The sequence below is a fragment of the Crocuta crocuta genome, unplaced genomic scaffold (assembly GCF_008692635.1).
Source record: "Crocuta crocuta isolate KB4526 unplaced genomic scaffold, BGI_CrCroc_1.0 scaffold32, whole genome shotgun sequence".
Classification (NCBI taxonomy): domain Eukaryota; kingdom Metazoa; phylum Chordata; class Mammalia; order Carnivora; family Hyaenidae; genus Crocuta; species Crocuta crocuta.
The window spans coordinates 2,669,367-2,689,568 of NW_027529424.1; the positions used below are offsets into that span (position 1 = coordinate 2,669,367).

The 20,202-nt window shown below is 42.9% G+C and overlaps 1 protein-coding gene and 1 long non-coding RNA gene across 4 annotated transcripts in view; one reads left to right on the forward strand and one right to left on the reverse strand.

Annotated features, from left to right (window-relative positions):
* OPTN (optineurin) overlaps positions 1-3,533 on the reverse strand; it is a 42,233-nt gene extending 38,700 nt beyond the window's left edge. Inside the window, exon 1 of one of the 3 annotated variants that reach the window (XM_077758499.1) lies at positions 3,515-3,533. The gene's annotated coding sequence lies outside the window, so the exon portion shown is untranslated. Of the gene's footprint in view, positions 1-1,160; positions 1,179-3,514 lie in introns of those variants that run through there. The other 2 variants (XM_077758497.1, XM_077758498.1) reach the window with 2 other exon arrangements.
* On the forward strand, positions 2,234-19,288 carry LOC144226983 (uncharacterized). The gene is made up of 3 exons (XR_013333805.1): positions 2,234-2,508; positions 8,293-8,403; positions 19,228-19,288. It is a non-coding gene; the product is annotated as an uncharacterized LOC144226983 (long non-coding RNA).
* The last annotated feature ends 914 nt before the right edge of the window (positions 19,289-20,202 follow it).

Sequence of the window (20,202 nt, forward strand, 5' to 3'; positions counted from 1 at the left end):
TGGCCCTGCTGCAAAGTCCCATAATGAGCCCATGCCAGTCTGTCTTCTGTCAAACTTCAGTGAAGGTCTCTATTTTATTCTTCCTTGGGGGCAGCACACAGCAGGCTCTCAGCAAATGTTTGTTGAAATGAAATGAAAACACAGTGTAAGGAGGTATTTTAAGGACTAACACTCGTAAAACACTTTCTGCTCTGCAGGTGACAAACCCAGCATGTGAGCACTACCAGTTTTTCTACAGCTCAGTGGCACTCATTTCCAGATTCTTGAACTCAACTTTTAAAACTCGCTTTGAAAATTAGTACTATTTCTTATATTATCCTCAAAGGTATCTGGATGTCACTTGGTAAGACATATTCTATTATTCAATCCTCACCTACGTGTCAAAATGAAAACCTTTAAAATAATATTTTCCTCTGAAACAGATTTCACTTTTTAAAAACAGAGTTTAATTTCTTCCTTTTCATTTGGACTCACTAATCCCATAGATGACAAAGAACATCTCAAATAGTTCCAGTCTCTATAAAATTCAGAAAAAGCAGGACTTGGAGAAGAAAATACTCATTCATCCTTAGTTAAGGGAGAGGGTTCTGTAGGAAGGTAATACAACAGCCGATTCCTTTCAAGAATAAAGTTAGTTTTTCTTTTGTACTTAAAGTAAGTTTCCTTTTTTTAAAAAAAGTATTTATTTATTAATATTATTTTAAAATTCACATCCAAGTTGGTTAGCATATAGTGCAATAATGATTTCAGGAGTAGAATCCAGTGATTCATCCCCTACATATAACACCCAGTGCTCATTCCAACGAGGGTCCTCCTTGATGCCCATCACCCACTCAGCCCATCCCCCCCACCCACAACCCCCTCCAGCAACCCTCAGTTTGTTCTCTGTATTTAGGAGTCTCTTATGGTTTGTCCCCCTCCCTGTTTTTATAGTATTTTTGCTTCCCCTCCCTTCAAGAATAGAGTTTTTGTTTTTTGAAGGGTTTAATTGGATTCCATAGCATAATACACAACCTGAGATCAGTTACCCCCCAAAAAGGTTATTTTTATAATGTTGAACATAATATACAAAGAACCACTAAAACTGGCCAAGTAGAAAAACAGAAAACAGTCACCTGGAAGATTCCTGTCTCTCCAGGGCGTATTTAAAGTTCACTTACCTTGTTCATTTCAGGGCAGTTCCTGGCCTTAGCCTCTGCCCTAGCTAGGAACTGTCCGCCCAGTACAAACTGGGCATGTCCTGGGAGGTAGCCAAGGTTCCCTAGCTCGTCTCTTCCTCCCCAAAGAGCAGGGGGAGGGGGTGTGTGGGGTTCTTATGTTCATAGTGCTGCCTTGCTTAATCAGATCTGAGGCTTTTGAGGTCCTAACGCCACCTTAACTGGTGTACAGCTCTGTTTTCCATTTCATCCTTCAACAGTTCTGTGGCATACATTTCCATCCAGCAGTTTTCCAGGTGAAGAGGCCAGACCAGAATCTGGGTTTCGTTTTCTCTTTGCGATGTTTACTCCGCCTCCAGCTCACACCTTTCCGACAGTAAGAACTATTCCTTTGGGGTTCTCAGCCTCAACTAGTATTCATAGCTATGTGTGTTTATCCACACAAGCTCTCCTGGACACAACGGCTGTTCAGGAGTCCCACTGCCTTAGAGAGAGGTCACTTGTTCCTTAGTGTTCCTGGGCTATCTCCTAAAGCGAGAGTAGTTTTTGTTTCTCAAAGGTGTACCTTTAGCCACTTCCCATATAACGGGGAGCCGGCGAGATGCTCATTCCCAACCTGCGGGAGGATGTCATCCTTAAACCACCTCTGTGACCTACAGAGGAAGTCTCCTGCGGCCAGGCCGGCCGGTAAAAGAAGGAGTGAGGGCGCTTTGGGATAGCCACCCCGCTGCCCTTTCCCACCAGGTCAGGTTCCGCCCAGGCCTGGGAGCCTTCCCAGGGGAGGGGGCGCCCCACCCCTCGCGACCCACACTCCCACAGGCTCGGGGTCGCACCCAAGGGGGCCGCGCTAACAGCTTCCAGCGCGGAAAGGGGACCTCCGCCTCGCCANCCTGCAGGCCACGCCCCCTTCCCTGCAGGCCACGCCCCCTCCCGCAGAGTTCGAGCCCCGCGGTTCGCTCAGGTCAAGGCCCGCACCCCGGGAAACGAGGGTTACCCTCAGCAGTGGACTGCCGTGACCGGCGGCGCTCACTGAAAGAAATTATTAATTAAAGGAAGAGTGTGGAGGCAGTCTTCTGCGCTGGAGCCGCGGGGGCTCGACCGAAAAAGGAGGACGGTCCCAGGCATCCTTGGATTGAAGCCTCGACCTCTATTTAAAAGCGTTACATCTAGATATAGTTAACCGAGCATGCCTGACTTTCCATCCGACTTTGCCCTTAAAATAGACCTTTAATTAAAGACACAAAACCTGCAGGATGTTTCTTGGGCTCTTTGTTCAAGAGGCCAACTGTTGACGCCGGGATGAGTCAGGTGTCCCACACAGGTGGGATTACTGGATTGACCTGCACTGTTGGTAAGTAAGAGCACTGATCTACTGCACCGGAGGAGGGAAGATGCCTCCGGATTAGCGAGAATTAAAAGGGAGGAACCAAGAGGAGGAAGGAGGGAGAACCACAATAATTTGCATCCTAAGCACCGAAGGAAGGGTTCAGCAAGGACGCAGATACAAGACCCCTAAGGGCAGCTGACAGCGGGGTCAAGGCGGGCAGCCGATGCCCCCACAATGGATCCCTATGCAGGACGAGAGAACAGAAGTGGGAGAGGGGGAGGAGGGGAGACGAGAGAGGGTCTGAGAACAGGTTCGTGCCAAAGATCACCAAGGACTTAAAACACCAGACATATACCCTAACCTGTAACTCCTGACCCCAGAAGAGGTCTGGGGTTTTATTCTCGGGAGCATCTCTGAACTGCAAAATACCAGGCACTACCCCTAACCCTAACCCCTAACCCAGAAAAAAAGGACTGCATACGGGGGTAGAACTGGATGTAGGAATGAAGAGGCTGGCGCTGCTCAGCAGGAAAACGGCAGCACGTGGTCGTGAGTCCAAACTGCCTGCTGGTTGGAAGGAAACCGGGGTNATTCAGTTTCACTTTCTAGACCGCCGGCTCCAGTCCGGCTCCCCCTGCCGGGCCTTTCACATCACCCGTGAGTCAATCTCCAGAACCGGGCAGAAGGATGGCAAGTCACTACCTGGCCCCACACCCAATTCCCGAGTGTCCCTCCTGCGTCTGTAGGGGTGCCCGGAGTGAGCCATACGGCCACTCCATAGAGTAGAAATAGTCTTTCTACTATTTTAAGCCCTATTAAGGTGAGAGAAAATGAGTATTAGAGAATTTGGGGGCGGGGAGGTGCGGGAGGAAGGTCGTACACAGGCTGCACTGGGCTGGGGAGTAGGAAGGTTGGAGCTGAGTTTCTGGTAGAGAAAGTCGTCGAAGTGGTTTTCTCAGCAGTGAAAAAGGGGGCTTTGAAGCATTGCGCACCCCTACCACTTCTTACTGTGAGACCTTGAACAAGTTACCTGACCTTCCTGTGCCTCATTCTCTTTATCTGTAAAATCCAAAAAGTTCTGAGGACCCAAAGCCTTTCGGTTTGTAGGAGATCTGCTTCACACCTTCTTCTTCTTCTTCGTCTTCGTCTTCTTCTTCTTCTTCTTCTTCTTCTTCATGTTTATTTATTTATTTTTGGGAGAGAACACAAGAGGAGGGTCAGAGAAAGAAAGAGAGAGAATCCCAAGGAGGTATCACGATGCCAGTGCAGAGCCAGATGCTGGGCTAGAAATCACAAACTCAGAGCTCAGATCATGACCTGAGCTGAAATCAAGAGTTGGACACTTAACCCACTGAGCCACCCAGGCGAACTGACTCAGACCTTCTTGCAGAGTTATGTTACCCAGGCGACCTGACTCAGACCTTCTTGCAGAGTTATGTTGTATAAATGACATACAAATACATTACTGTATCACCTTTCAAAAATAAAAAAAAAATCAGAATTCTGAAACTGGAGCTTGCATCAAAGGCTTTAAAACTAAGGGATTTGGATCTACAGCACTTACTGCCTAAGGCCGTCGTGAGGGTTAAAGGCTAAAACGTGTGAAACTAACAATGGTGCACAGTGCCAGCCAGCCGCTGTTACCGTTGCTGGTGTTAGAGCCCTCTCTGTTTCTTAGCCCGAGTCCAGGGTGGTGCCTCCTTCCTTGCACACTTCCGTGAGTAGATGGAATCTCAGTGTAGATAAGAAGACTAAAATTATGACTTGCTTTTTAACTGTTCACTGATGTGGTCTTGTGGTAGATGAGTGCAAAGCACTGTGGCAGAATATTTAGTGAGATGTTCATTTGTTTCATGCTTTCTGTGTTCCTTCCCACCCCCCACCCCCACCCCCTCTGTTTGGAGAAGGCAGCTTGTTTCTTTGCTGTTTCTACCTCAAGGGCATTTGCAGCATTCTAGGACAAACAGTCTTTCTTCTTGTCTTTTGAGAAAGCCCAATCTCAGTAAATACATGATCTACCCCAGGTGTTCTGGAGGGAAGGGGAAAAAAGCCAGGTGGTGTGTGTTGAAGCAAAATGAACAAAACTTTTAGTTTCTAAAAGAAAAAAAAAAGGAAAAGGGGTGCCTGGGTGGCTCGGTTGGTTAAGCATCTGACTGAGCCAGGTCATGATCTCATGGTTGTGAGATCGAGCCGCACACTGGGCTCTGTGCCGACAGTGTGGAGCCTGCTTGGAAGTCTCTCTCTCTGCCCCTCCCCCCTCAAAATAAATATATAAGAAATAGTTTTAAAAAAAGGAAAAGAGCTTTAGTTGAGCCCAAGTGAGGACAGCGGCTCTGGATATACAGTCCTCACAAAGAAAAGAGTGCTCCAGAGAAAGAATGAGAAGGTTTGATGCAGGGTTATATTTGTTGTTTTACATCAAGGGTTACAATTCACCATGACATAAGACTTCTCAGAAAATTACAAACTTTGTCTTATGTTTTAGTATGTACAAGGTTGCAGGCATCAGAGGTGTGGGAACTTAGGAGATTCTTACTCTTATCTCTAGAAATGTTTTGTTTGGGTTATTTACTAATGAAGCAGATGTATAGTGTGTGTTTGCAGCAGAAATAGTGCCCCTGTTGTGAAGTTTGGTTAAATCATTCTGACCTCGATAAAAGTTAAAAACAGGGAGGCAAACCCTAAGAGATTCTTAAATACAGAGAGCAAACTGAGGGTTGCTGGAGGGGTGGTGGGTGAGGGGATGGGCTCAATGGGTGACGGGCACTAAGGAGGGCACTTGTTGGGATGAGCACTGGGTGTCAGACGTAAGTGATGAATCACTAAATTCTACTGAAACCGTTATTATACTATATGTTAACTAACTTGAATTTAAATAAATAAATTAAAAAATATATAGCTTCCCTGAGAGTCCAGGAGCAGAGCCCACAGCATTAAAAGTTGAAATTTTCTTTATCAGGTGGGGGGCTTTCATAGCAGTTGGAAGGAAGCATGACTTCCCCAAAGTGGAGGAAGGTGTAGAGGCTGGTGGTCTCATGCGCATCAGGCTCAAGCCTCAGACCCTTTCCCTCTTGATGACACTGTGATTGATTGACATGTATCCCAGATACGGAGAAGTTATTCTACTTTAAGGTGACTGAAGAAAAAACATTTGTCAGTCTCTCTTGGAGGTTGGCATTGTCACAGAGAAACAGCTTAGAGTTCACGGATTCTAATTGAATATGAAATATTTCTTGAATAATTTTGTTCTTTGAACCCAATTTGCTGCCTGGTGATATGATTCTCTGCAGTAAACAAACTTGTCACTTATTTATTCATAAAAACTTCCATTCACATCTGCATGATTATGGAAAACATGGGGTAGGTAGGCTTGTAACACCTAAGAAAATTGCAGTAAGATGGGAAACAAAATCCTATACCGTCTTAACATGTTTTCAGTGGAAAATATTTTGAGTGTTTTTTGGTTTATTGTTCAGTTTATTATTGTTCACTTGATTAAATGTTTTTGTATTAAACCATGTATGTTGCAGCTTAGCAAAAAAGAAAAATCTATGAAAAAAACCCCAACTATACTATAGATCTGCCTGTACTATGATTGCATCTATATGAAACATCCGGAATACAGAAAACAGGCCTGTGGTTGCCTGGGGTTGGGAATGGCTTTGACTGCCAATAAGTTCAAGGGGATTTTGGGGGGCTGATGAAAATATTCTACAACTGGATTTTAACAATTATCACACAACTCTATTGGCATAATTAAAATCATTTTTTTAAATAATTTTTTAACGTTTATTTATTTTTGAGAGACAGAGAAGAACATAGCTCAAGCAGAGGAGGGGCTGAGAGAGAGGGAAACACAGAATCCAAAGGAGGCTCCAGGCTCTGAGCTGTCAGCACAGAGCCCAATGCAGGGCTCGAACCCACAAACGGTGTAAGATCATGACCTGAGTCAGAGGCTTAACCAACTGAGCCACCCAGGTGTCCCTAAAACCATTTTTTTAAATGCTTATTTATTTTTAAAGGTTTGTTTATTTATTTTGAGAGAGAGGGTGGGGCGGGACAGAGAGAGAGGGAGATAAAGGATCTAAAGCAGCCTCTGCACTCACAGCAGAGAGTCCGACGCCAGGCTTGAACTCACAAACCCAGAGATCATGACCTGAGCTGAGATTGGATGCTTCACCAACTGAGCCACCCAGGCACCCAATGTAATTAAAATCATTGAACTTACAGTGGATGAATTTTAGAGCATGCAAATTATACCTCAATAGAGCTGCAAAACCAACACCAAAGAGCATACGGGAGCCTGAAGTAAATAAGCATGATGTCTGATAAAAGGGTATGCCCCTTGCTCTGTTGGGCCGGTGGTGTGGTGACCGTGGCAGTCACCTACTCTGCAGCCGAGCCAGGTCTGGGCTTCGTTCAAACTCCAGTCAGGTTCAGTGCACCATTGTTTCCAAATATTCCGAGGGTGGCTTCCTCAGAAAAGTTCAACAGCATTACCACATGACCCAGCAATTCTATACTTAGAAATACACCCCAAAGGATTGAAAATGGGGATTCAAGCAAAAGGCATGTATTTCCTTTACAGATATCTGGCATTGCAGCATCTGCCTGTAGGAGTGAGGTGTGTTGTCGAGGCTTCCATCAGAACGAGGCTCTGGAACCAGAGTCTAACCTGCCCCCAGGTTGTGAGCTAACTACCTTCCCTGCCGGGAGCTATGGCTCTGCATTACGAAAAGCCAGAGCACAGCGTGTGTGGGCTGTTTTTAATTCCTCTCTTTTATCCCATGTCTCTAAATCTTGAAGCTGGAAACTCGTTGGGAAGGAGTCAGTGTTAATGTTTTAGGTGATCATTGGTCCTCTGTGAATATTAAATAAGAATACCATAGTAACACTACTACTTATTAATTACTTCCGGTTCCTCTCCATTATGTCTACACAGAAGCCATCTTGGGGGCGCGTGGGTGGCTTAGTCGGTTAAGCATCCGACTTTTGCTTGGGTCATGATCTCGCGGGTGGAGGGTTCGAGCCCCGCGTCGGGCTCTGTGCTGACTGCCAGCTCAGAGCCTGGAGCCTGTTTCGGAGTCTGTGTCTCCCTCTCTCTCTGACCCTCCCCTGCTCACGCTGTCTCTCTCTCTCTCTCTCCTAGAAATAAATTAAAATTAAAAAAAAAAAAAGAAGCCATCTTAGATCCTGTAACCTTTTCCATCAAGTCGAAGCAGAGCACAGATTAAACATTAAGTTCTTTTTTTTTAATGTTTTTTATTTATTTCTAAGAGAGAGAGAGAGAGAGACAGCGTGAGCAGGGGAGGGTCAGAGAGAGAGGGAGTCACAGACTGAAACAGGCTCCAGGCTCTGAGCTGGCAGTCAGCACAGAGCCTGACGCGGGGCTCGAACCCACGAACCGCGAGATCATGACCTAAGCGAAAGTCGGATGCTTAACCGACTAAGCCACCCAGGTGCCCCAAACATTAAGCTCCTATTTCCTTGTTTTGCTATAGAACTGTTAAGAATTCTCAGAAAAAAATTTCCTATTGAGTACTTATTAGAGCCAGTGATTTAGGAAAATAATCACAGTCAGACCCCACAGTTCTTTGTCATGGGCTGAAGAGGACAGCCCTACCCTCACTTACCTTCTGCCAGAATGTCAACCATCCATCCGCTTTGTTGTGTATGTGTTAAGGAGAGAGAAACGGCCTGGGGAGGTCTCATTTTCTTCATAGTTTCTTGCTTCTGATGAATAATTCATCTGTCACTGTCGAAGCCCATATGATTTGTCTTTTTTCCATGTCACTTATTGTTTTCCAGAATGAAATTGCTCACTTTCAGATGTGCGTGGTGGAGCGGGGGACACAGCCCTGGGCAACAGGCTGGGCCTGACCTGAGAACAAATGAAGTGAGGTAGAGAGGCCGGGACAGGTGATCTCTTAGCTTCCTTCCACCTCTGAAATGTGGCATTCTCTCTGGTTCACTATATTTCGCATTCTCTCTTAGTAGATGGCAAATTAACTTAATTTCAGTTTAGACTTCGTATGTTAATCACCATTCTCTAGAGAAACAGAACCAATTGGATATATCTGTGTATGTGTTTATACAACTTTATTTTGATTTTGCAATGTGGATTATAGATATAATAATATATTCATTTTAAGGAAAATTGACTCGTGTACTGATAGAGGCTAAGAAGTTTCTAGATCTGTAGTGGGCAAGCTGAGAGCCAGGAGAGCCGATGATGTCGTTCCAGTCCAAAAGCTGGCAGGCTTGAGACCCATGAAGTTGTTGTTTCAGTTTGAGCCCAAAGGCAGGAAAAAACTGATGTCTCAGCTCACATTAGTCAAGAAGGAAGAATTGCTTCTTACTTGGGGGAGGGTCAGTCTTCAGTTCTGTTCAGGCCTTCAGATGATCGGATGAGACCCACCCACACTAGGGAGGGCAATCTGCTTTATTCTGTCTTATCAGTTTAACTGTTAAACTCATCCCGAAATTCCCTTGTGGGGATACCCAACACATTTGTGTTTTTTCCAAATATCTTGGCACCCCATGGCCTGGTAAAGTTGACACTTAAAATTAACTGTCCTATTTCTATAGAGGCTGACTTAGTGCTCAGCTAGTTAAATGATCATAAATGATTTTGCAACTTGAAAAGTCACAAGTCCCCTGTTTTCGTGACAAAGTGCATTCATGCATGGCTTTCGTATAGATAATGATAAACCTGGTTACAAAATCTTAGCTGGATTGAGCATGACCTTTTGTACCCACAAAACCTCAGTGTTGCCCTCACCAGACTACATTAAAACCTTTTCTGGTTTTGTGGATGGAGTTCCTGTTCCCCTTGTCATAGGCCAATTGACAGTTGATTAGTCATTAGTCAATAGACAGTCAATAAATTTATAGACACGATGTCCTGCTGAGCAGGAAATCAGCTTTCTCTGAGGTTGGTCTCATATCGTCACAGCTGGATGCCAGGACACCAGTTCTTTCTTTCCTAAGGTCCCTGGGTCAATTCCCCAGCTAACAGACCTTTAAATTTCACAACCAGTTACTCTGTTGGTATTTCTGACCTCATCCATTCCTCTTACTGGTTCCATTGGAAACTCAGGAGGAAAAAATGACTTCGATCACTTAGGGAGTCATTCCACTGTGGAAGTCACATAAAGCAATTCACATAAAGCAGTTCTCACCAAGTTAATATGACCCGACCCCAGCGAGGTGGGGAAAAGTCCCAGCCAAAATACACTTCTTGCAGAGGCAATCGGATATTCGTGCAATATTATGGCAGTAGTGGCCAAGTTTAGAAAGCTGACTGTGAAGGTCTATTTGTGAACTTGGAAGTGGCTGAGGCATTATTTCCTACCACAATGATTTCAGAGATCTCACATAAATTTAGAGCTTTCCCATTCATTGGATCTTATTGAAATTCTGGGAAAGTGCTTCATTCTATTTATTGTAGAAAAAAGGGAAAGAGTCTCTGTGATTCTTTTTATAAAACAATTTCCTGTCTACCTTGGCTGACATCCTCATGAATTTTTTTATTCACCTTCAGTGCAAAAGTATATTTTAGTTGATTCTGGCTTGGTTGGTGCAAGCATACTTGTTTGTCCGTGTGTTCATGAAATGTCACCCAGCGACTTCTCTCTGCCTCCGGCACCTTTTCCTTCCTGCCCTTCTCTCTTACCTTCCGATTTCCCACTCTCGCTCTCTGTGCCACCAGCCTTTCCCACTGGAAGTCTGCATGACAGCAGTGACACCTTGGTGTGCTTTCAATGTAGGTTGTTACCTTTCCAGAGCTTTTTGCATTTAAGATCATTTCTAATATGGTAATAAAAACTTTGCCTATTAGAGGAAATTTTAGGGATCTACCAGCAGGGTGTACCTTTTTTTAGGGTTGAGCCCTTCCTAGTAAGTCTTAAATTGGACATATAGGGAACCTCAAGATCAGCTACAAAAAAGTCACATATGTTACTCTCATAAAATGGGGGATGAAATTTGGGAGCTTTTTATACAGGTGAGGTGGACAGAATTTCAGGATGGTGAGATGTGACAGGTAAGAAGAGAGTAGTTGAAAACAATGAAGAATTTCTGCCTTGGGTGGGGGGCTCCTGGGTGGCTCAGTCATTTGGGCATCCAACTCTTGGTTTTGTCTCAGGTCATGATCTCACAGTTTGTGAGATCGAGCCCCATGTTGGGCTCTGTGTTGATGGCACAGACTTCTTGGGATTCTCTCTCCCTCTTTCTCCACCCCTTCTCCACTCTCCCGCTTGAAATAAATAATGGTTAAAACAGAATGTCTGCCCTGGGTGATTGGATAGATGGTAGAATTAGCTGAGATGGGGCACAGATGGGCAGATTGGTGGGAAGATGGTTAGTCCTGTCTGAGGAATTTGAAGAATGTGTGGGACAGGGGAGTCAAGTACCTATGGGTAGGTGTGTAAAGTACCTGTGGTTCAATGAGTGAAATACCTGTGGTTCAGTGAGTGAACATTTGGGAAAATGAACTTCAGGAGAGAGGTTAGTGTCAAATGGTCATGGAGCCATCAAAAGGATGGGAACCGAGAAGTAAATTTGAAATTTGGAGACTTCCAATCAATTCCCATTGACTTCAAAAGAATAAAGCAATAATTCTAAATTTTTGGGATGTGTTCTTTATTTGATTAAATGTCAAATTAAAAGCTAAATCATAAACTCATTATGTAAAAATGACTCTATACAGATTTGGCCATTATATGTAAGCTGCATGATATAGTATATATGGTCAGCTATATATTTCTTGGACCTTAATCAGACCCTAGAGAATCTGAGGAGAGCATTTGTTCTAAACCTAACTCTACATATATCTCAATATTTGGTTAATAAAGAAATGCTTTCCTCCATCCCATTCCTTCCTCCCTGATTCTGCTTGATGCCTCATTTGCTTCTTTTGCCTAATTTTTTGTTGACAAGAGCAGGCAGGTGAGAGACTGCCTGTCTCGTTTTATTCACTTGGTGGCTTTGGTTATTTCTCTAACCTCATCTCTGGGAGATCTGCAGCTTGATGTCCACCCTTGGTGCTCATGTTACCTTTCAAGACCAAGGACTCATTTATTTTTTTCTTTTTTCTTTAAAATTTTTATGTTTATTTACTACGGAGACAGAGAGAAACAGCACGAATGGGGGAGGGGCAGAGAGAGAGGGAGGCACAGAATCTGAAGCAGATTCCAGGCTCTGAACTGCCAGCACAGAGCCCGATGCGGGGCTCGAACCCACAAACTGCAAGATCATGACCTGAGCTGAAGTCGGGCGCTTAACCGACTGAGCCACCCAGGCGCCCCAATGACTGATTTCTTAATATGATTCATCCCACTTACTGGCTCGTGCTAATTACAGTTGAGATTGCCTCCCCGGCATTTTAGAGGACGTCATCTTATCATGTTCCTCTCTTGTGTTTGTAAACACTGGCTTGCTCACTTCATATTTCTCCTTCGTTTATTCCAAGATTTATATCTCCGCTGTGGAACTGGAATCTTTCTATCTTTGGAATGGCATGTAAATCCTTCCTATCCATCTCAACAGTATTTCTAAACTGTTGAATCTTTTTATGATAATTAAGAACCAGTTTTTAAAAAGCCAATAAAAATGACTAAATCATGAGTAAGACTGCCCAGACTTTCTGGCTATAGATGACTATAGCTTAGTCTTGCTGGGCTGTGAGTGAGTCTGCCGTGGACAGTTGTGCAGGCTACTCATGGCACCTTGGTGTTTGGCCACAGAGACGGATGCAGGCTGCGGCACCAGGCACTGTCTTCACCAAGCCATGCACCTTGGTGTGAGGCTGCATCTCCTCAGGGAAGCAATTCCTTTTTCTATTTTTTAAAAATGTGTTTTTTTATTGGGGCATCTGGGTGGCTCAGTCAGTTCAGTGTCCAACCTCTTGGCTCAGGTCATGATCTCACAGTTCATTGGTTTGGGCCCCGCATCAGCCTCTGTGCTGACAGCCTGCTTCAGATTCTGTCTCCCTCTCTCTCCGTCCCTCCCCCACTAACATTTATTTATTTTGAGAGGGAGCGAGCGAGCAGGGGAGAGGCAGAGAGAAAGGGAGAGAGAAACTCCCGAGCAGGCTCCATGCTGTCAGGGCAGAGGCCCATGTGGGCTTGATCTCAGGAACCACAAGATCATGACCTTAGCCGAAATCAAGAGTCAAGGGTCAGATGCTTAACTGACCGAGCCATTCAGGCATCCCTCCTTTTTCTAATTTATACAAAGGCCCTGCATTGATCAGTGGAGTCCTAAATTTGATCATTTTATATAGATCAAATATATAGAGGGAGCAGAACAGACCTTGTCTTAATGTGAACACACCCAGAAAGTCTGGAAGAACATAGAAACCTGAACTTCTGCTTCCAGCTGTACATTCCAGCCCCTACACAGTCCGCAAGGGGTGTGCAGCCACGAGCGCTCCACTATGCGACTGGCTCCTATTCTCCACCGGTGCCAGAGCGTGCTTGCTCCTACGTGGCCATCGAATGTCAGGAGGAAAGCCCCTTCCCCTTCAGACCTCTTATTTCCCCCTCCCATCACAATAACCGTTCGATGCGTTTCTCTCGCCCACCCCACCTGCCATCTAGTCTTGTCACTGAGTGACCTCTTGTGGATTCTTCATGGGGAGAGGAGCAAGGGTGAGCACAGAGAAGAGACCGAGCAACAGTATCCCAGTTGCCTTTTATGCTCTCCCCTGTATCAGAGAGGCTAGAAGTCTGGGAACTCTATTTCTTTTTTTAAAGTTTATTTATTTTTAGAGAGAGAGAGAGACAGACAGAGCATATGAGCAGGGGAGAGGCAGAGAGATCTCACAAACTGTGAGATCATGACCTGAGCCAAAACCTAGAGTCAGATTCTTTTTTAAAAAATCAAGTTATTGTTTAATTTACATCCATGTTATTTAGCATATGGTGCAACAGTGATTTCAGGAGTAGATTCCTTAATGCACCTTATCCATTTAGCCCATCCCCCCTCCCACTCCCCCTCCAGTAACCCTCTGTTTGTTCTTTATATTTGAGAGTCTTTTATGTTTTGACCCTCTCCCTTTTTTTGTTACTTTTGCTTCCCTCCCCTTATGTTCATCTGTTTGGTATCTTAAATTCCTCATGCGAGTGAAGTCATAATATCATATGTCTTTCTCTGACTGATTAATTTTGCTTAGCATAACGCCCTCCACTTCCATCCACGTAGTTTTAAATGGCAAGACTTCATTCTTTTTGATTGCTGTAATACTCCATTGTGTGTGTGTGTGTGTGTGTGTGTTACATATGTATACATATATATACCACATCTTCTTTATCCATTCATTGGTCAATAGACATTTGGGCTCTTTCCATACTTTGGCTATTGTTGATAGCACTGCTATGAACATTAGGGTGCATGTGCCCCTTCGAAACGGCACACCCGTGTCCCTTAGATAAATACCAGTAGTGCAATTGCTGGGTCGTAGGGCAGTTCTATTTTTAACTTTTTGAGGAACCTCCATACTGTTTTCCAGAGTGGCTGCACCAGTTTGCATTCCCACCCACAGTGCAAAAGAGGTCCTCTTTCTCTGCATCCTCACCGACATCTGTTGTTGCCTGAGTCGTTAATGTTAGCCATTCTGACAGGTTGTGAGGTGGTATCTCATTGTGGTTTTGATTTGTATTTCCCTGATGCTGAGTAATGTTTAGCATTTTTTCACCTGTCAGTTGGCCATCTGGATGCCTTCTTTGGAGAAGTGTCTACTCATGTCTTTTGCTCATTTCTGGATTATTTGTTTTTTGGTGTTGAGTTTGGTACATTCTTGATAGATTTTGGATACTAACTCTTTATCCGATATGTCATTTGCAAATATCTTCTCCCATTCCGTCGGTTGCCTTTTAGTTTTGCTGTTTGTTTCCTTCACTGTGCAGAAACTTTCTATTTTGATGAGATCCCAATAGTTCATTTTTACTTTTGTTTCCCTTGCTTCCGGAGACGTGTTGAGCAAGAAGTTGCTGCAGCTGAGGTCATAGAGGTTTTGGCCTGTTTTCTCCTCGAGGATTTTGACAGCTTCCTGTCTTATGTTTAGGTCTTTCATCCATTCTGAGTTTATTTTTGTGTATGGTGTAAGAAAGTGGTCCAGGTTCATTTTTCTGCATGTCGGTGGCCAGTTTTCCCAGCACCACTTCCTGAAGAGACGGTCTTTATTCCATCAGATATTATTTCCTGCTCTGTCAAAGACTAGTTGGCCATAGGTTTGTGGGTCCATTTCTGGGTTCTCTATTCTGTTTCATTGATCTGAGTGTCTGTTTTTGTGCCAGTACCATACTGTCTTGATGATTATAGCTTTGTAATACAGCTTCAAGCCCAGGAGTGTGATGCCTCCAGCTTTGGTTTCCTTTTTCAAGATTGCTTTGGCTATTCGGGATCTTTTCTGGTTCCTTACAAATTTTAGGATTGTTTGTTCTAGCTCTGTGAAGAATGCTGGTGTTATTTTAATAGGTATTGCATTGAATATGTAGAGTTCTTTGGGTAGTATTGACATTTAAACAATATTTGTTTTCTCCTATGCAGGAGCATGGAATATTTTTCCACTTTTTTGTGTCTTCTTCAATTTCTTTCATCAGCTTTCTATAGTTTTCAGTGTATAGGTTTTTCACCTCTTTGGTTAGATTTATTCCTAGGTATTTTATGGCTTTGGGTGCAACTGTAAATAGGATTGTTTCCTTGATTTCTCTTTCTGTTGCTTCATTATTGGTGCATAGGAATGCAACTGATTTCTGCGCATTGATTTTATATCCTGCAACTTTGCTGAATTCATGAATCAGTTCTAGCAGTTTTTTGGTGGTATCTTTTGGGGTTTCCATATAGAGTATGATGTCATCTGCAAAAAGTGAAAGTTTGACTTCCTTCTTGCTGATTTGGATGCCTTTTATTCCTTTGTGATGTCTGATTGCTGAGGCTAAGACTTCCAATACTGTGTTGAATAACAGTGCAAGAGAGGACATCCCTGCCTTGTTCCTGACCTTAGGGGGATAGCTCTCAGTTTTTCCCCATTGAGGATGATATTAGTAGTGGGTTTTTCATAGACGGCTTTTATGATCTTGAGGTATGATCCTTCTATTCCTACTTTCTTCAAGGGTTTTTATCAAGAAAGGATGCTGTATTTTGTCAAATACTTTCTCTGCATCTATTGAGAAGATCATATGGTTCTTGCCCTTTCTTTTATTGATGTGATGTATCACATTGATTATTTTGTGGGTATTGAACCAGCCCTGCATCCCAGGTATAAATCCCACTTGGTCGTGGTGAATAATTCTTTTAATGTATTGTTGGACCTGGTTGGCTAGTATCTTGTTGAGGATTTTTGCATCCATGCTCATCAGGGAAATTGATCTATAGTTCTCCTTTTTAGTAGGGTCTTTGAGGTAATGCTGGCTTCATAGAAAGAGTTTGGAAGTTTTTCTTCCATTTCTAGTTTTTGGAACAGCTTCAAGAGAATAGGTGTTAACTCTTCTTTAAATGCTTGGTAGAATTCCCCTGTAAAGCCATCCAGCCCTAGACTCTTGTCTTTTTGGAAATTTTTGATTACTAATTCGATTTCTTTACTAGTTATGGGTCTGTTTAAAATTTTTATTTCTCTCTGTTTCAGTTTGGTAGTTTATTTGTTTCTAGGAATTTGTCCATTTCTTCCTGGTTGCCCGTTTTATTGGCATATAATTGCTCATAATATTCTCTTATTATTATTTATATTTCTGCAGTGTTGGTTGTGATCTCTACTCTTTCATTTTTTATTTTGTTTATTTGGGTCCTTTCCTTTTTATTTTTGATCATACTGGCTAGGGATCTATCAATTTTGTTAATTCTTTCAGAGACCAGCTCCTGGTTTCATTGATCTGTTCTACTTTTTTTGCTTGTTTGTTTCAATAGCATTCATTTCTGTTCTAATCTTTATTATTTCCTGTCTTCTGCTGGTTTGGGGTTTTATTTGCTGTTCTTTTTCCAGCTTTTTGAGGTGTAAGGTTAAGTTGTGTATCTGATAACTTTCTTCCTTCTTTAGGAAGGCCTGGATTGCTATGTACTTCCTTTTACTCTGTCCCAGAGGTTTTGGGCTATGGTGTTATCATTTTCATTGGCTTCCAAGTGCTTTTTAATTTCCTCTTAAATTTCTTGGTTAGCCCATTCATTCTTTAGTAGGATGTTCTTTAGTCTCCAAGTACTTGTTATCTTTCCAAATTTTTTCTTGTGGTTGATTTCAAGTTTCAGAACGTTGTGGTCTGAAAATATGCACGGTATGATCTCAATCATTTTGTACTTGTTAAGGGCTGATTTGTGTCCCAGTATGTGATCTATTCTGGAGAATGTTCCATGTGTACTTGAGAAAAACGTGTGTTCTGCTGCTTTAGGATGAAATGTTCTGAATATATCTGTTAAGTCTATCCAGTCCAGTGTGTTGTTCCAAGCCATTGTTTCCTTGTTGATTTTTTTGTTTAGATGATCTGTCCATTGTGGTAAGTGGGGTGTTGAAGTCCCCTACTATTATGATATTATTATCAATGAGTTTCTTTATGTTTATGATTAATTGATCTCTATATTTAGGTGCTCCACATTTGGAGCATAAATGTTTACAATTATTAGGTCTTCTTGGTGGATAGACCCCTTAATTATGATATAATGCCCTTCTTCATCTCTTATTAAAGTTTTTATTTTAAAATATAGATTGTCTGAGTATGGCTACTCTGGCTTTCTTTTGTCGACCATTAGCATGATAGATGGTTCTCCATTCCCTTACTTTTGATCTGAAGGTGTCTTCAGGTCTAAAGTGGGGCTCATGTAAACAGCATATAGATGGATCTTGTTTTCTTATCCATTCTGTTACTCTATGTCTTTTGATTGGAGTATTTAGACCATTGACATTTAGAGTGAGTACTGAAAGAAATGAATTTATTGCCTTTGTGTTGCTTGTAGAGTTGGAGTTTCTGGTAGTGGTCTCTGGTTCTTTCTAGTCTTTGTTGCTTTGGGGTCTTTTTGGGTTTTTTGTTTGTTTGGTTTTGGTTTTTTTTCATCTTTCATCCCTTCAGAGAGTCCCCCTTAAAATTTCTTGCATGGTTGGTTTAGTGGTCACAAACTGCTTTAATTTTTGTTTATCTGGAAATCTTTTTATCTTTCCTTCTGTTTTGAATGACAGCTTTGCTGCATAAAGAATTCCTGGCTGCATATTTTTCAATTCAGCACATTGAATATATCCTGCCACTCCTTTCTGGTCTGCCAAGTTTCTGTGGATAGGTCTGCTGAGAACCTGATATGTCTTCTCTTGTAGGTTAAGGACTTTTTTCCCCTTACTGCTTTCATGATTCTTTCCTTGCCTGAGTATTTTGTGAATTTGACTATGATATGCCTTGTTGATGGTTGGTTGTTATTCCTTTTTAATGAGTCACTGAGTTCTCTAATTTTTATTTTGTGCTCTTTTGCCTTAGTCTCCCTCTTTTTTTTCCTGCTACATTATTCTTCCTGTTTGTCTTTTTTAAAATACATTTTTTTAATCTTTATTTATTTTTAAGAGAGAGAGAGAGAGAGAGAGACAGAACATGAGCAGGGGAGGGGCAGAGAGAGAGGGAGACACAGAACTGGAAGCAGGCTCCAGGCTCTGAGCTATCAACACAGAGCCAGATGCAGGGCTCAAACTTATGGATGGAGATCATGACCTGAGCCAAAGTCGGACGCTCAACTGACTGAACCACCCAGGCGCCCCCATCAGTTTGTCTTCTATATTGCTGTTTCACTGCTCTGCCTCATCCATCCTTGCCGCCATGGCATCCATTCAAGATTGCAGCTCAGTTATAGCATTTTAAAAATTTCATTCTGTGCTGACAAAAACTGAGGACTGATGGATGTGGGGGGAGGGGGGGATGGGCATGGAGGACACTTGTGGGGATGAGCACTGAGTGTTATGTGGAAACTAATTTGACAATAAACTATTAAAAAAAAAAAAAAAGGAAAAAAAATATTTCATTCTGAGTAGCTTTTACTCCTTTTTTCTCCACGGAAAGGAATTATAATCTATTTTCAACCCCAGCTAGTATTCTTGTTATCATGGTTCTAAATTCTGATTTAGATACATTGCTTATATCTGTGTTGATTAAGTCCCTGGCTGTCATTTCTTCCTGTTCTTTCTTTTGGGGTGAATTCCTTCATTTCATCTTTTTGGAGGAAGAAAAGGAATTAATAAAATTTTAAACTTTTAAGTTAGGAGCGCCTGGGTGACTCAGTAGGTTAAGTGTCCAACTTCAGCTCACGTCATGATCTCACAGTTTGTGGGTTGGAGCCCCGTGTCGGACTCTGTGCTGACTGCTCAGAGCCTGGAATCTGCTTCAGATTCTGTGTCTTGCTCTCTCTCTGTCCCTTCCCATTTATCCTCTGTTTCTCTGTCTCAATAATCAAAAAAATTTTTTTAAATTAAAAAGAACACAAAAAAAATCAACTAAAGGATGCTAGATCCTAGCTGTGTTTAGGTCTGGCTGTTGAAGGAAGGTTGATAAGTTAGAGAAAAAAAGGAAATACAAGAAAAGAAAAAAAGGAAAAAAAGGGAAAATGTTTGAAAATTTGAAAAAATGAATACAATAAAATAGGATAAAATGAAACGATGAAAGTAACATAAAATTTAAAAAACTTACAGAAACGTAAAAAATATAGTAGAAAAAATTAAGGAAAAATCTTTTTAATAACAATGGGAAATAAAAATAAATTTTTGTTTCTATATTCAAGGTTGAGAGAAGAAAAGAAAACAAACAAACAAAAAAAGAATAAAAGGACCAGCGAACAGAATAAAGTATAATTGAAATTGCATCTGGTTTCCCATGTAATTGCCATGCTTCCAAGTCAAGCTGTGAAGCACTTTATAGTCCGTGAACTAAGCAGGTTGAGAGTCTTGTGTTTGTGAAGAGCAGTGTTGGCCCAGCTGGGCAGGGTTTAGTGTAATGGCTCCATTCTCCACTACATGGCATTGCTCATCTTACTGGGGTGAATTGCTGTGGTGCCTGTAAGCACGAATGCGCCCGAGGGGTGAAAATGGCATCACCCAGCTACCCAATCCCTAGTACTGGAACTCTGTGCTCTCCTCAACGGGTGATCGGTGCAATCAAGCACCCCTCATCTGTCTCTGGCTTGCGTCCCCTCCCCACTTCTACAGTGTCTGTGACCAAGCTGTTAGGCTGTCCAGAGGCGCCTCCCTCCTGAGTTTTATCTCAAATCAGGCTCTGTTTCCCGACCCCTCACTTCTGAGGGACTGCGGCTTTGACCCACTCAGACCCTCTGAAGGACGATCTCACTGAGCAATGGCCGAGTGCCCACCTGCCCCAGAAAAAGTCCATGTGATCTTGTAGCAGGAGAGTTTCCGGGTTTATGGAGAATCATAACACACATCTGGTGCCAGGTTTCTCCCTTAATGTTCTTGTTCCAGCGCCAGCAACTGTCGTTCTCTGGGATCCACTGGGACCCTTGCCTGTGGGGAGGCTGCACAGCCTCTTCCAAATGTCTTTCCAGCAGGGGAACCACCTCTTCTTGTGTGGTCCTTGGACTCCTCGGATCTCGCTCTCTGCTCCTGGGGAGTTGCCCTTCCCCCCAGAGCTCTTCCAGGTATCGGGCTACATACTTGCAGACTCTGCCCTCTCCCTGTTGATAGAGTCTTAATGGAATTTAAACCCTCTCCTTTACCCCTTTTTTGTTCAGTCCCTGTGGCAA